Source organism: Marmota monax, unplaced genomic scaffold (genome assembly GCF_021218885.2).
Source record: "Marmota monax isolate L192 unplaced genomic scaffold, Marmota_monax_Labrador192_F-V1.1 WCK01_AAM20220418_F8-fsc00185, whole genome shotgun sequence".
NCBI lineage: Eukaryota > Metazoa > Chordata > Mammalia > Rodentia > Sciuridae > Marmota > Marmota monax.
Genome location: NW_026693278.1, coordinates 3,063,470 through 3,077,363, shown reverse-complemented (window position 1 = coordinate 3,077,363; position 13,894 = coordinate 3,063,470).

Sequence of the window (13,894 nt, the reverse complement as noted above, 5' to 3'; positions counted from 1 at the left end):
AGCCTCAACAAAAGCGAGGCCCTAAGCAACTCATTGAGACTCTTTCTCTAAATAAAACCCAAAATAGGGTTGGGAATGGGGCTCAGTGGTCGAGTGCCCCTGAGTTCAATCCCCTGTAGCCTCCCCGCCTCCAAAAAAAAAAGTGAGAAAGGACTGGGGATGTAGCTCAGTAGTAAAGTGCTTGGGGTCCACACACCCCTGCCCCCTGACAAAAGAAGTTCAGATCATTAGAACATGGCTATGAAAGGATTTGAATCCAGGCTGCCAAGGACCGGACTTCTCCTACCCACCTAAAGATTATTCATCATTGGTAGCCAGAGGGTAATTCCTAGAGTGAAGAGAGCCTGAGCTTCTTGGGTGTTTTCCTGGTGCCATTACAAAGGAAATCTTCACTTATTCAAAGGTCATTACCTGAACTAGGAACTCAGCTCAGAGGTAAAGTACTTTAGTGTGCTAGAGACCCTGGGTTAAATTCCCAGCACTGGTTACTGCTGGGCACAAGGATTTATTTATTTATAAACAAAGGCTTAGCTGTTGATAATGGAGGTGAAAACAACATTCAAATTAGAGGGTGATTCTGGGCCCTGCATCCACCCTTAGTCAGCTGATAAGAGTCCTGTAATAGGAGCCAGGAATGGTGGCACAGGCTGCCTGTAAATCCTAGCTACTCCGGGGGCTGAGAAGAAGAACCACAAGTTCAAGATCAACCTGGATAATTTAGTGAGACCCAGTTTCAAAATAAAACCTGTTTGGGTATGTGGCTCAGTGGTAGCGCACTTACCTACCAGCATATATGAGACCCTGGGTTTAATTCCCAGCACCGCTAAAAATTAAAAAAAAAAAAAAAGTAGAGGGGGAAGGCTAGTTTCTTACTTCAGTTATTCATTCATTCAAGTTCTCATTTATTCAACCAAGTACCAAATATTTCTTGAGGGGCTACAGTGTGCCCAGATCCAGAGATGAACTAGACACAGTCATTATCTTAGTGTCTACTCCTTACCTCCTACCTCCTGGCCCTAGGCATCCTCTCCTCTATGAGTCAGGGCCTAATGCATGTTCCTTTGCTGACACGATGCCTATGGGTAGTTAGCCCCTTCATCAGTAAATCTAAATTTTTGCCCCAGTTGAATGCTATACCTATTATGTGGCTTGGAGTGTTCACTTCCTCCCTAAGCCTCAGTTTCCTAATCTGTAGAAAAAGGACAATAATGCTCACTGCCTACAGTTGTAAGAATTCAATGGAATAAATTTGCCAGTCACAGTGGCTCACATCTGTCATCCCAGTGGCTCAGGAGGCTGAGGCAGGAGGATCCCAAGTTTAAAGCTAGCCTGAGCAACATCGAGGCCCTAAGCAACTAAATGAGACCCTGACTCTAAATAAAATACAAAAATAGGGCTGGGGATGTGGCTCAGTGGTCAAGTTCAATCTGAGTTCAATCTCTGGTACAAAAAAAAAAAAAAAAAAAAAAAAATATATATATATATATATATATATATATATATATATATATATATATATATATTTCAATGGAATAAATTGATAGTACTTTATAAACTTTAAAGTGCTTTATAGGGGGATGTGGCTCAAGCAGTAGCGTGCTCACCTGGCATGCGTGCGGCCTGGGTTCGATCCTCAGCACCACATACAAATAAAGATGTTGTGTCCGCCAAAATTTAAAAAAAAAAAAAAACTAGAAAAATTAAAATTATCTCTCTTTAAAAAAAAATTAGGGGGGCTGGGGATGTGGCTCAAGCGGTAGCGCGCTCGCCTGGCATGCGTGCGGCCCCAGTTCGATCCTCAGCACCACATACAAACAAAGATGTTGTGTCCACTGAAAAACTAAAAATAAATAAATAAATTCTCTCTCTCCCTCTCCTCTCTCTTTAAAAAAAAAAAAAAAAAAATTAGGGCTGGGGATGTGGCTCAAGCGGTAGCACACTCGCCTGGCATGCGTGTGGCCCGGGTTAGATCCTCAGCACCACATACAAACAAAGATGTTGTGTCTGCCGAAAACAAAATAAATATTAAAAAATTCTCATTCTCTCTCTCTCTCTCTCTCTTTAAAAAAAATAAAATTAAAAAAAATTAAAGTGCTTTATAAATTATAAAGTACCAAGCCAATATTACATATTATTGTTTAGAGAGATATGAAACTGAAATCAACAAATAAATGATAACTGTACAATCCCCTCTTTTTTAATTAAAAAAAAATTGTAGCAGGATCTTTCTCTTACCCTATCAAATCAGACAGATAGTTGGTAAGTTTATTGAAAAAAGTCCATCAAAGACAGGCTTGGTGGTATATACCTGTAATTCCAGCAACTTGGGAGGTTGAGTCAGAGGATCACAAGTTCCAGGCCCGCTTCAGCAACTTAGTGAGACCTTCAGAAATTTAACAAGACCCTGTCTCAAAATAGAAAGTGAAAAAGTACTGGGGGGCTGGGTTTGTGGCTTAGTGGTAGAGCGCTCGCCTAGCATGTGTTAGGCACTGGGTTCCATCCTCAGCACCACATATAAGTAAATAAATAAAGGTCAATCAACAACTAAAAAATATATATATATTTTAAAGTACTGGGGATATAACTCAGTTGTGAAGTACCCCTGGGTTCAAAACTCAGTACCTCAAAAATAAATAAATAAAGGGCTGGGGATATAGCTCAATGGTAGAACACTTGCTTAGCCTGTGTGAAGCCCTAGGTTCAATCCCTAGTAGCACAAGCAACAACAACAACAAAAAAAATGTAAGCAAAAATTTTTAATCATTTTCTGTTTTAATGAATTTGTGTGTATTGGTGTGCCAGGATTGAACCCAAGAATGCTCTACTACTGAGTTACAGCCCCAATTTTTTTTTTTTTATTTCTTATTTTGAGACAGGGCCTTGCAAAATTGCCCATTCTGGCCTCAAACTTGCAATCTTTCTGTCTCAGCCTTCCAAGTAGCTGGGATTATAGGCTATGCCTATGTCCCTGTCTCCACACATGAACAGTCTTCCTCATTATCAATGTCCCCCACCAGAATGATACACTCATTACAGTTGATGAACCCACATTGACACATCCTTATCACCCAAAGTATAGTTCACATTAGGGTTAGCTCTTGTGTTGTGCATTCTATGGGGCTGGACAAATGTATAATGACATTTACCAGCAAATGTTTTAGACTTTTCCCAAAGCATTCAACCGCTCATTTGCAGCATCATTAGGGTTCTGTTTTGTTTGGTGGTGGTACTGGAACCCAGGGCCTAGTGCATGCTAGGCCAGTGTCTACCCCTGAGCTATATTCCCAACCATCACTTTTCTTGTCCCACTCTCATTCATCAGTTTGTCATATACAATTATGTGATTTAATAACAAGAGTGACTGGAGACTGTAACACAGTCACATCTGAAGTTCTTGGAAAGAGTTAGTAGCTGGTCATATTAGAGACAAATCCATCCGCTGCTGTAGGTATCTTATCATTCTGGCTTTTATGGGAGACAAGGTGAGCAAACATTGGTTATTTCAGTGAGCCAGCATAGTGAGTTCTTCCCCCCCACCCATACTGGAGATTGAACCCAGGGGTGCTTCACCACTGAGCCAGATCTGCAGTCCTATTTTAATGGTTTATTTTGACACAGGGTCTCCTTAAATCCTTAGAGTCTTGCTAAGTCGCTGAGGTTGATCTCCAACTTGCAATCTTCCTACCTCAGCCTCCTGAATTGCTGAGATGACAGGTATGCACCACTGTACCTAGCCCTCTTTATCCTTTATTTAAGACAGGATCTCACTAAATTGCTAAGGGTCTTGCTAAATTGGTGAGGTAGGCCTCAAACTTGGGATCTTCCCACCTCAGCCTCCCAAATTGCTGGAATTACAGATATTCACCACTGCTCCTGGACCCAGTGAAATTTTTTTTTAATAGTTGTAAATGTACACAATAACTTTTTTTTTTAATGTGGTGCCTCAAACCCAGTGCCTCACACATTCTAGGCAAGTGCTCTACCACGTGAATTCTTAATCAGGTGAGTTGTTTAATCCAGAATATTTTACTATACAAAAACATATAATAACAGCAACAACAACAAAAAAGCCATCTCTCAATTAAAAAAAAAATACGAAAACTATCTCTGACTGATTCTGTCCTCTTCTTGCTCCTTTATATTTTTCAGAAGTGTTTCTTTTTATATGTTTGTTTTGTTGAAACTTTAAAATAGATGAAAGTTTGTTTGGTTGTTGTTGCTTGTTTTTTAGATCTAGGGATAGAGTCCAGAGCACTCTACCGATAGAAGAAAGTGTTCGCTCCCTTCCTTCCTTTCTCTCTCTCTCTTTCTTTTTCTTTCAACTTAATTAAGACTACAGGACCACATATGCGAAGGGCTAAATGGGCTATACTAAACTTCAAATTCCATGAATCAAGCCTATTGTAATAGGCTGGACATGACATAACATGCCTAATTGGGATAATGACAGTGGAGAAATCTTGGTATTAAGCAGTGATTCTCGGAAGTGTGCCCCAGGACCAGCAGCAGCAACATGACCTGGGAATTTGTTAGAAATGTTCATTCTTGGACTCCACCCCAGACCGGCTGCATCAGATACTTTGGGGGGTGGGGCCCAGCAATGTGTGTTTCAACAAGCCCTCCAGAGGGTTCTGGTATTCCCTCAAGTTAACAGATATTCACAGGTCAGGCTGACTTACCACTTAGAGGCTTTGTGATCTCAAACAAGTCACTGCACCTCTCTGAACCTCTTTCGACTCTGGAAAATAAGAATAATATGCTGGACATGGTGGTGCGCACCTATAATCCCAGCAACTTGGGAGGCTGAGGTAAGAGGATTGCAAATTAGAGGCCAGTCTCAGCAATTTAGCGAGGACCTAAGTAACTTGGTGAGACCCTGTCTCAAAATAAAAAATGAAAACGGCTGGGAGCGGGTGTGGTGGCTCAGGCCTATAATCCCAGCAGCTCGGGAGTCTGAGATGAGATTTGTGGTTCAAAGCCAGCCTCAGCAACAGCGAGGCACTAAGCAACTCAGGGAGACCCTGTCTCTAAATAAATACAAAATAGGGCTGGATTTGTGGCTCAGTGGTTTAGTGCCCCTGGATTCAATCTCCAGTGTCAAAAAAAAGAAGAAAGAAAGAAAAGTAAAAAGTAACAAGCCTGTCTTATAGAGTAATTGAGAAGATTAAATGTAAAGTTCCTAGTATAATGCTTGACACACAGCAGGCACTCCCTACATGTTAGGAATTGTGAATATTTTTAAGAAATTCCTGAGTGGCAGCTTTAATTAGAGTGACAAACATCTGGAAGAAAAGGAACAAGATGTTTGGGGGTTAAAATATTCTAGCAGGGCCCGAATACCTGTAATACCAGTGGCTCAGGAGGCTGAGGCAAGAGGATCGCAAGTTTAAAGCCAGTCTCAACAAAAACGAGGCCCTAAGTCACTCAGTGAGATCCTGTCTCTAAATAAAATAAAAATAGGGTTGAGGATGTGGCTCAGGCATCAAATGCCTCTCAGTTCAATCCCCAGTACCCCCTCTCCAAAAAATTCTGGTAGGTACTCTGCCCTCATTGTGTTCCTTCATCTCCTATTACATGTGTTAGGGTGGGAGTCCACATGATGATATGGCCTGACCCCCCTCTCAGACATGAAGACTGAGAGTCAGGGAGGCTGAACTACAGCTAAGAAGTTGCAGTGTTGGGACCCATGTGCCCCACTCTACCCCCAGCTTCAAAAAGATGCAGGCAGATGCCCATTCCCCTATGCTCCCTGCAAACCATCTGCTCTCAGAGTCTGTCTGTCCACTCCTTCACCCCAAATTTCTTGCTGGGGTCACTTACAGCAGGATTGTTTTCAGGGCTCTAAAACTCACAGAAACCAGAACTTTCAACTCATTTGCACAGGGATCTCCTGATTCTGTTCCTTGGCCTGTTTCTGCTGCCTCGATCCTCACCCAGCCCCAGCTGACACCAGCATGATTCACTTATGGACCTGAGACCATGAATCATACATGCATTAATTCATTAATTTAATCAGATATTCTACCTGCTGTGTGCCAGGCACTAGAAGCATAGGGATGAACAAAACAGATACAGGCCCTATCACAGAGAGCTTAACTGAAGGACACACAGCACCAAATACTGTATAGCATGTTCAATGCAAAGATAGGGACACAACCGGGCTTTGTAAGAGCCCAGAGGAGATCCTGATCCAATCCCAGGGTGGGAGGAGATCCAGAAGGGCTTCTTGGAAGAGGCAACCCTCTGAATTGATAGGAAAGCATTTGCTGGCCAGAGTGTTTCATCAGTTTCTTGTTTTATACACGAAGAAATGAATCTAGAGTTACTTCATCATTTGTTCATTTAAACGAGCAAACGTTTATCAAGTATCTACCTTTCCCCAGGATTCAGAGGTCAATAAGGTATCAGCCAGTCCCATAGGATACACGGAGGCCTCAAGGAACTCCAGGACTTTACCACTCACTGCTCTTTGTATATATTTTATTTTATGTTACCTTGTTAAAAGCCAGGGTTTTTGCAGTATACTTGACGTAGAACAAAATACTCCCTGTTTAGTAGACAGTCCCATAAATTTGACAAATGCATACAGTCCTGTAATCACTCTTATAAAGGAGACTGAACATCATCGGCATTGGATGCTCATCCCACTTCCTGAGTCTGAGCTTTCCTCCTAATTCAGAGTGTTATCTTGTGCAAATCTTCCCCTCCCTGAACCTTAGTATCTTCATCTATAAAGTGGGAACTGTAATGCCCCCATGGCTGAGGATTCCTGGCATATAGTAAGCACTCTATAAACACCGGCTATAATTTTACTAGAATGTTCCTCCTTCACACTTTCTCCATTCTGGTTCTTTCAAACTCTGTCTCTGTGTGTGTTTCTCTCTCTCTCTCTCTCTCTCTCTCTCTCTCTCTCTCTCTCTCTCTCTCACACACACACACACACACACACACACACACACAAAGACATTTTTGAAGCCTCTTGTTTCTCAGAGAGGTTTTATTTATAGGCTGCGCCTCATTGTGAATGTGAAAAGGAGAAAGCCCAGGCCCTCCATAGACCTTTCATGTGTAAATCAGCCTGGGCCAGGAGCACGGGGTCACCAGGAGGAGGATTTCACTCTTAATTACTCCTAGAGAAAGCCGGCAGGAGGGGGCCTCGCTGGGAGCCCAGAGCCTCGCCTGTGGCCCTGGGCTCCTGGGCCTGGCTCTCCTGGGCCCGGGTTGGGCCACACTGTGGCCAGCACTTCCTAGGTCTGGCCTTGATTTCTGCAGAACCTGGGGGCCAAGGCAGAGGTGCAGGTGCTGCCAGGGAGTGGCCCCCAGTGGTTTTTTTGAGGGCAAGGAGTTTGGATGTGGAAGGAGGGCAAACAGTTTTGCAGAGTGGGAGGTATCCAGGGATGGAAGCTGATAAAGAGCCAGAAAAGAGGCGGGTTCATTTAAAATAAAATTTAGAAAAAAAAATTTTAAAGGTCTTTTATTCACTCTTTCTTTTCCAATGTCAAAAACAACATATTCTAGAGAAAAAAAAATGTGGAAAGATTTCCACCAGGCCTTTGACGCTGTTTACCTCAGAGGGTAAGTTTGGATGTGAAGAAAGGGATATTATTAATATTTTCTTTACACATTTTTTTTTTCTGTCTGTGTTAGAGATCCAACCCAGGGCCTCTACCCCTGAGCCACACCCCCAGCCCTATGTTTCTTTATTTGTGACTTATTAAAATGGTATGTATTGCCTTTTGTAATTAAAAAAAAATAGGGCTTCTTTTGATAATATCCACATTGTTGTTTTCTGACTAGAAGATAAATTCATATTTATTGTAAAGCATTAAGAAAACAAAGTGTAAAAACAACCTATGAGGACCAGGCATCATGGTGCATATCTGTAATCCCAGCAACCAAGAAGGTCAAGGCAGAAGGATCTCAAGTTTGAGACCAGTCTGGGCAACTTAGCAAGAACCTGTCTCAAAAGAAACAAAGCAAAACAAAACCTCTGATGGTCTCATCCAAAGGAAAAAAACCTTAAATATTTAGTTAGATGGCCTTTTCTTTTCTTTCTTTTACTTTTATGATTTTAATTGAGGATTGAACTCAGGGGTGCTTCTGTCCGTCCAAGCTACATTTCCAGTCTTATTTATTGTTTTTTTTTTTTTTAATTTTGAGATAGGGTGTCACTAAATTGTCTAGGCTGGCATTGAACTTGCAATATTCCTGCCTCAACCTCCAGAGTAGCTAGGCTTACAGGCATAAGCCACCATGATCAGAGGTATATGCTGTTTGATTATTTATTTCTGTGCAATGTTTCTGTTTTTATTTTTGTTCAATTTGTATGCTTGGGCTGGGGATGTTGCTCAGTGGTAGAGCACTGGCCTCACATGCCCAAGGACCTGGGTTAATCCCCAGTACCAAAGAGAAGAAGTACAATTTTTTTTTTTTGTACTGGGGATGGAACTCAGGGGCACTCAACCAGTAAGCCAGATTCCCAGCCCTATTTTGTATTTTATTTAGAGACAGGGTCTCACTGAGTTGCCTAGTGCCTCGCCATTGCTGAAGCTGGCTTTGAACTTGCGATCCTCCTGCCTCAGCCTCCCAAGCCGCTGGGATTCAGGCGTGCACCACCACACCCGGCCCTCAAATCATTTTGCATGCTTAAACTGCACAAACTCAAACTGGGGATTGAACCCAGGGGCTCTTAACCAATGAGCCACATCCCCAGCCCTTTTGCTGTTTTATTTATTTACTTATTTTAAGAAATAGATTTCTTGGACTGGGGATATAGCTTAGTTGGTAGAGCGCTTGCCTTACATGCAGAAGGCCCTGGGTTTAATCCCCAGCACAACCACCAAAAAAAATAATAATAATAGGTTTTTAAAAAATATATTATTATTTTTTTAGTTGTAGATGGACACAATACCTTTATTTTGTTTATTAAATTTTTGTTTTGTTTTTTTAATGTGGTGCTGGGGATTGAACCTAGTACCTCATGCATGCTAGGTAAGTACTCTACCACTGAGTGTTTTATTTTGAGATGGTCTCATGAAGTTGCTTAAGACCTGGCTAAATTACTGGGGCTGGCTTTGAACTTGTGATCCTCAGCCTCCTGAGTTGTTGGGATTACAGGTGTGCATCACTGTGCCCAGCACTTTATTTATTTACTTATTTATTTTCAGTACTGGTGATCCAACCCAAGGCCTGAGGCTGCCAGGGAAGTGTTCTACACTGAACTACATCCCAGCCCTTGCACAAGCTTTTGGGTACAACTTAACATATTCAGGTTTTCTTCCATTCATCTTATCTCTTTGTGTGTGTGTGTGTGTGTGTGTGTGAGAGAGAGAGAGAGAGAGAGAGAGAGAGAGACACTAGATGGTGATATCTGGAAATTCAAAACAGTGTACACAAGAAATGTAAGGGGTAAAAATTTGCCAGGAACTTTCAATTTTTCACCTTACACCTTTGCATACTGATTGAATTTTTCTTTTAATGTGAGCATAGGTTATATTTATAATTTTAAAAATTAGCTAATAAAAATGTGGTTTAGCTATACATAATTCTAATGTACATTCATTAAAGGAAATGCAATATTCATTAAATGAACACTAAGTTTATTACATACAGTGTTGATTAAGAAAATACAATCTCACACACACACACACACACACACACACACACACATCCAAAGATAGCCATGGTTAACTTTTGTTTTATTTCCTTCTAGTTTTTGTTTTGTGGTACTGAGGATGAAGCCCAGGGATGCTCTACCATGGAGTAGAGCGACATCCTCAGTAACCCTCCACTTTTTTTTTATACTAGAGATTGAACCCAGAGGCGCTTAACCACTGAGCTACATCTTCACCCCTTTTTATTTTGTATTTAGAGATAAGGTCTTGCTAAATTGCTTAGCGCCTCACTTTTGCTGAGGCCAACTTTGAACTTGTAATTCTCCTGTTTCAGCCTCCCAAGCCTCTGGGATTACAGGTATGCACCACCATGCCTGGCCTCAGTTCCCATTTATTTATTTATTTATTTGGTACAGGGGATTGAACTCAGGAGTACTCAACCACTGAGTCACATCCCCAGCCCTATTTGTATTTTATTTAGAGACAGGATTTCACTCAGTTGCTTTATACCTCACTGTTGCTGAGGGTGGCTTTGAACTTGTGATCCTCCTGCCTCAGCCTCTGGAACTGCTGGGATTACAGGTATGTGCACCACCATGCTCGGTTTTATTTTTATTTTGAAAGAGGGTTTCAGTAAGTTGCTTTGTTGTTGTTGTTGTTGTTGTAGAAGGACAGAGTACCTTTATTTTGTTTATTTTTATGTGGTGCTAAGGATCAAACCCAGTGCCTCACACATGCCAGGCAAATGCTCTACCACTGAGCTACAGCCCCAGTCCCAAGCAAGTTGCTTTTGATCCTCTTGCCTTAGCCTCCCAAGTTTCTGGCATGCACCACAGCATCCCCTTTCCTTCTAGTTTTATCTCTAAATATATTCTGTTAAACTTTATAAAACATACAAATGGGAAAACAAACCAAAAATACAATTGTAGAAATTTAGAAAACAAATGCCGCTTGAACTCTACTAGAAATGACCACTATTGTTGGGAGGCTGGCACCTGGGAGGCTGAGGCAGGAGGATTGTAAATTTGAGGCCAGACTGAGCCTGAGAAACATAGTGAGAGCCTGTCTCAAATAGAATAAAATGGGCTGGGAATGCAGCTCAGTGGTTGAGCAGGTGCTTAGCATGTGTGAGTCCCTGACTGAACTCAATAAACAGCAAAAAATAAAAATGTGTCAGTCTTCTTTTTGTGTGTGTGTGTGTGGTACTGGGGATTGAACCCAGGAGTACTCTATAACTGAGCTATACCCTCAGCCTTCTTAAGCTTTATTTTAAGATAGGATCTCACTAAATTGCCCAGGCTAGCCTCAAACTTATAATCCTCCTGCCTCAGTCTTCCAAGTCACTGGGATTACAGGTATGTGCCCCCCCCCCACGCCCAGCTGAGTTAGTTTTTTTTTTTTTTTAAAGAGAGAGAGAGAGAGAGAATTTTTTTTAAATATTTATTTTTTAGTTCTCGGCGGACACAACATCTTTGTTTGTATGTGGTGCTGAGGATCGAACCCGGGCCGCACGCATGCCAGGCGAGCGCACTACAGCTTGAGCCACATCCCCAGCCCCTGAGTTAGTTTTATTGTATCAGCTTGGCAAGACTGTGTAGGAACACCTGGAATAGGAATATCCATCTCTGCTGGAAACTCTCCTCCCCTTTTCTTCTTCTCTAACAAGACCACCAATTTTATTATTTATTTATTTATCTATTTTTTTGTGGTGCTGGGGATTGAACCCAGAGCCTTGTGTATGCGAGGCAAGCACTCTACCAACTGAGCTATATCCCCAGCCCCACCACCAATTATTGAGCCTTTACTTTGTCCCTGGGCACTGTCCTTCCCACTTCATACGTGCCCTATTATTTAATTCTCACAAGAACCCTACGAAGTTGGTGATCTCATCATCCACATTTTACAGATGAGGAAACTGAGACTTAGAGAGGTAAATATAGCTGGTAAGTGGTTCAGCTGAGATTAGAATTAGGTCATATGACTTCCTTTGCATGAATTTGCATATTCAAACTCTCCTTTTCTTTAGTACCAGGAATTGAACCCAGGGGCACTCATCCACTGAGCCACATCCCCAGTTCTTTCTTATTTTTTATTTTGAGACAGGGTCTCACTAAATTGGTTAGAGCCTTGCTAAATTGCTGAGGCTGACTTCAAACTCATGGTCCTCCTGCTTCAGCCTCCTGAGCTGCTGGGATTACAGGCATGTGCCACCATGCCAAGTTCAAATGCTCCTTTTCAGGTTGAAAAAGTGGGATTCCGAAAAGGGTTGTGATATGCCAAAAGTCAAGGAAAGAGCCCAGCTTAAATTACTAGATTTTTCCACTATACTCCATCCTGTGGTCTCAGGGTGACAATCTAAGGACTTGAGGCTGTGGGAATTCCAAAACACTGCCTTAGAAAACTTCCCATGGGGGCTAGGGCTGTAGCTCAATGGTAGAGAGCTCATCTAGCATGCATGAGGCACTGGGTTCGATCCTCAGCCCCACATAAAAATAAACAAATAAAAATAAAGGCATCTGTCCATCTACAACTACAAAGAAAAAAACTTCCCATGGGGCTTTTGAGTTCCAACAAGACTCAAAGCTTCTCAGAATTATACCCCCAGTTTTGCATCTCCCCTCCAGGGCTGGGTGCTGCCTGTCCATCACCAAAAAAAAAAAAAAAAAAAAAGGAAATCGTAGTTAGGGATCACATGCCCAGACAGGGAGGAAATCTGGCAGCCCCAGCACGTGTTCAGCCATGGCTGTTCCATTGTTGGGAGAATGGAGCACTAAGAGGAGCAGAGGAAAATGCCTGAGAAGGAGAGTACTTAGGAACAGAATTGCAAAAATAAACAGGAGAGAAAAAGTTGGTACCTGGATGAACTAAATTGGGAATGGATTGATTCCCACAAGTGAAAGAGGACTAACTGCCTTGGCACAGTTCCTACTGCAAAGAATTGTGCATTATATATGCATAAGCCTTCTGCAGCGGGGAGAGGAAGGCTCACCACTTCACCCCAGGCCACAGAGCTGAAAGACTGGGATTCTGCCACTGCCTCTGAGGTCTCCCTCAGTTCTACACTGTCCCATCATCTCTTGGCTGTAAGTCAGAGCCCCAGGAAGTGAAGATCTAGATCTGTCTTCTTCACAAGGGGCTGAGTCATGCTCCCTATGGATGTTGACCCAGATGCTCTTATGTCAAGGATAGAGAATAAACTATTATGATGGAAAATTCCAGGAAGACCAGGATACTAAGTATCCATCCATCTATCCATCTACCCATCCATCCATCCAGGTATTCATTCATCTGAGACTCCAACTGTCTGTCCATCCATTTGTCCATCTACTTCATCCATCCGTTCATCCTCTGTCGGTTCATTGATTCATAGGTATCCATCATCCATGCTAACACTAACTACTCAACACAGAGATCCGCTAGTTAAGACTGAATTCTTTCATTCATTCATTTCATCTTTCTTTCTTTCTTTTTAGAGACAGGGTCTGACTATGTTGTTTAGGCTGGCCTTGAGCTCTTGGGCTCAAGTGATCCTCCTGCCTCAGTCCCCCATGTAGCTGAGACTATAGGCATGTGCTGTTGTACCCAACTAAGACTATGAGTGAGTTCTTTTTTTGGTACCAGGGATTAAACTCAGGTGTGCTTATCCACTGAGCAATATCCCCAGGCCTTTTAAAATATTTTGTTTGGAGACAGGATCTCCCTGAGTTTCTTAGGGCCACTCTAAGTTGCTGAGGGGCTTTGAACTTGTGATCTTCCTGCCTCAGCCTCTCAAGCCACTGGATTACAGGTATACACCCCAGCAAGACTGGAAGTTCTGAAATCAGACTTCGTGAGTTAGAAACCTGGCACAGCACATATAAGCTGTGTGATCAATAGCAAATTGCCTAGGCTTTCTGTGTCTTAGTTTCCTCATCTATAAAATGTAGATAATTATATCTACATATAAGGTGGTTGTCATCATAGGGTGGTTGTCATCATTAAACGAGTTAATCCATGTTAAGCACTTAGAACTGGTTCATGTCTATTGAACAAATGCTTGTTAATGTTAGCATCACTTATTATTAGTCAAGGATGTACTCAGTGGGATCCTGAGGTTTGAACAAAGTGCCATGGACTACAGAAGCAAGACCAAAGCACTAAGTTTGAGGGCTAAATCTGGGAAAGTTGAGACTCTGTTTTCAGAGACTCTTTTGGAGTCCAACAAGGAGAGAATGGACCCCTCTGCCAGATATGGTCTGAGAGGTCCAGCCCGATTCCTGATTAGGTCAGGCATGAATTTC